General features: G+C 44.3%; 1 pseudogene; it reads left to right on the top strand.

Annotated features, from left to right (window-relative positions):
• Positions 1–639: 639 nt before the first annotated feature.
• Positions 640–1,408, top strand: LOC149128319 (small ribosomal subunit protein uS2 pseudogene; annotated as a pseudogene).
• Positions 1,409–2,547: the final 1,139 nt, after the last annotated feature.

Raw genomic sequence — 2,547 nt, 5'->3', positions numbered from 1 at the left:
CTGTCTTTCTGAGAGGAGTGGTGGATGCCATCAAAGGGTTCCCTGATCCTCTTGGTCATTGGATGCCAGGTGTGTGCAATCAAGACCAGTCCTCTGGCTGTCTAGAGAGGATGGAGTTGCCTCAGTAGAGTAGGGCTGCTGCTCTTTCTCCTTTTCAGGATCTGGAAATGGTTTGTCTATTTGATTCCAACTTTTCTTCATGCAAAAATATTTTTCTTGAGGCCAACATTATGGCACAGCAGATTAAGCCTCCACCTATAACACTAGCATCGCATTTCAGAACACCAATTCAAATCCCAGTTGCTCTGCTTCTGATACAGCTTCCTGCTAATGTACCTGGAAAGGCAGCAGAGGATGGCCCAAGTACTTGGGCCTCTGACCCAGTGTTGGAGATCCTGATGGCATTCCTTGTTCCTGTGTTAGCTTGTCCCAGCCCCAGTTGTTTTGGCCATTTAGGGAATGACCCAGTGAATGGAAGATCTAGTTCTCTCTGTCTCTGATTTTCTCTGTGTCATGCTGGCTTTCAAATAAATAAATAAATCTTTTTAAAATTTTTTTCTTCCTTTCCACACTACCGAGCAAGTGGTTCAGAAAGTATTGTTCTTTATTCCCATAGTAACTTAAAGGGATGCTATGACAATGTCCAAAGCCCTTGATGCCTTCAAATACCTTGCAGAATAAACCCACCTAGGTGGCATCAAAGTTGACTTTCACGTGGAGCAGGACATCTACAAAAGGAAAAGTCATGGCATCTACATCATCAGTCTTAGAGGACCTGGGAGAAGTTTCTGTTGGTGACTCATGCCATTGTTGACATTCGAACTCCTGCTCATGTCAGTGTCACATCCTCCAGAAACATTGGCCAGAGGACTGTGCTGAAGTTTTCTGCTGCCACCAGAGCTACGAGAATGTTCACTAACCAGATCCATGTCTTCTGGTCTTACTGATCCCAGAGATGTCCACCAGCCTCTCACAGGGGCATCTTACATGAATTTGCCTACCATTGTTCTGTGTAACACAGCCTCTCCTCTGTGCTATGTGGACATTACCATCCCATGCAACAACAAGGGAACTAAGTTGGTCCTGATATCATGGCTGCTAGCCTAGAAAGCTCTGTTCAACCGTGGTAGCATCTTCTGTGAACACACATGGGAGGTCATGCCTGGTCTCTACTTCCATAGAAATCCTGAAGATTGAAAAGGAACAGCAGGTTGCTACTGAAAAAGTTGTGACTGAAGAGGAGTTTCAGGGTCAATGGGCTATGCCAGCTACTGCTACCACTATTCAGCCTGAGGATGCACACTCATCTGAAGGCATGCAGGTGTCTCTTATGCCTACTCAGCAGTTCCCTTCTGAAGACGGTTGCACTTAGCCCACCACTGAAGACTGATCTGCAGCTCCAGACTAATCAGTCCCTGAATTGGTAGGAAAAACCACTGAGTTGTCTTAGGCTGCTCTTCATAATATCTAAAGCAAAATGAAAATAAAGTTATGGAAACTAAGCACAAGTTTCTAAAGAAAAAAAGAAAAAGAAAAAAAAGCTTTTCCTTATTAGACCCAGATGTGATTTACTCAATTTTCTTCTTTCTCTTCCTCTTCATCTGCTCTTCTATGATCTTTGGACTTCATCGAGGCATAAGCAAGATGAAAATTGTAGCAGCTAAAGCCTTCCCTGACCCCATGCTGCACATGCTCCTTCAGGACCTCCAGGCTGGGGAAGACTCGGCAGCAGGCCATGCATTTAAAGCCACCTTCTGGGTATACCAGCCACTCAGATATCTTCTCCCTGGGTCTGTCCTCCAGGGCTGGAGGCTCTGTTTGGTTGTCAACCTCCAAATCCTCCTCTTGGGCTTCTGTGTCCAAGCTGGAATTACTCTCAGTTAGGAGCTCCTCTGTAGGCACAGAAGTGAATTTGATTTCTGAAGGGACCTCCCCAGGAAAGGTCAGTTCTTCTACTTCTGAATTCTCCCTGGACAACACCAATGTTTCCTCCATATGACGTATGACATCCATCAATTCTTCCCTTTGAACACGCATGTAGTAAACTTTCATGATCTGTTCTTTGCTCTTATGTGTCACAAGTGTACAGGGCTCATTGGCTAAATGAACATGAAAACAGAGATGACAGGTGGTAGAAGTATGCGGTTGTTCCTCTTCCTGAGGTAAAAGCATCTCAAAAGGTTGAACACAGTGATCTTCCTGCTGTGTTCGATATATTTCTAGGAAAGAAAAATTCAAGTAAAAAAATATGAATAAGTTTGTGTGGAGACTGTAGGATTTGTGATAGCCCTAAGAGTATCACTATGCATCATATGTGTGGGAGAGAGATGCTTCAGAATTCTTCATGTGTTCTGTGTTGTGTGTGGTGTGTACTTGGGATACTTTGTATGAGGCAATGAGTCCATAGTGGATGGGGTAGAGGGAATATGTGCAGTGCTGCTTATCCAGCAAGGGTTTTTGGTGTTACAATGGAATGATGGTGGGTGTACATGCACATGTGCACATGCCTGTGTTGTGTGGTATAATGGACATGTGCATATAAGTGAG

This window comes from Oryctolagus cuniculus, chromosome 1 (genome assembly GCF_051225735.1).
Source record: "Oryctolagus cuniculus isolate XC-2025 breed Fujian yellow rabbit chromosome 1, ASM5122573v1, whole genome shotgun sequence".
Taxonomy (NCBI): domain Eukaryota; kingdom Metazoa; phylum Chordata; class Mammalia; order Lagomorpha; family Leporidae; genus Oryctolagus; species Oryctolagus cuniculus.
The sequence above is the reverse complement of the archived record's forward strand: the minus strand, read 5'-3'. Positions and strand labels throughout refer to the sequence as shown.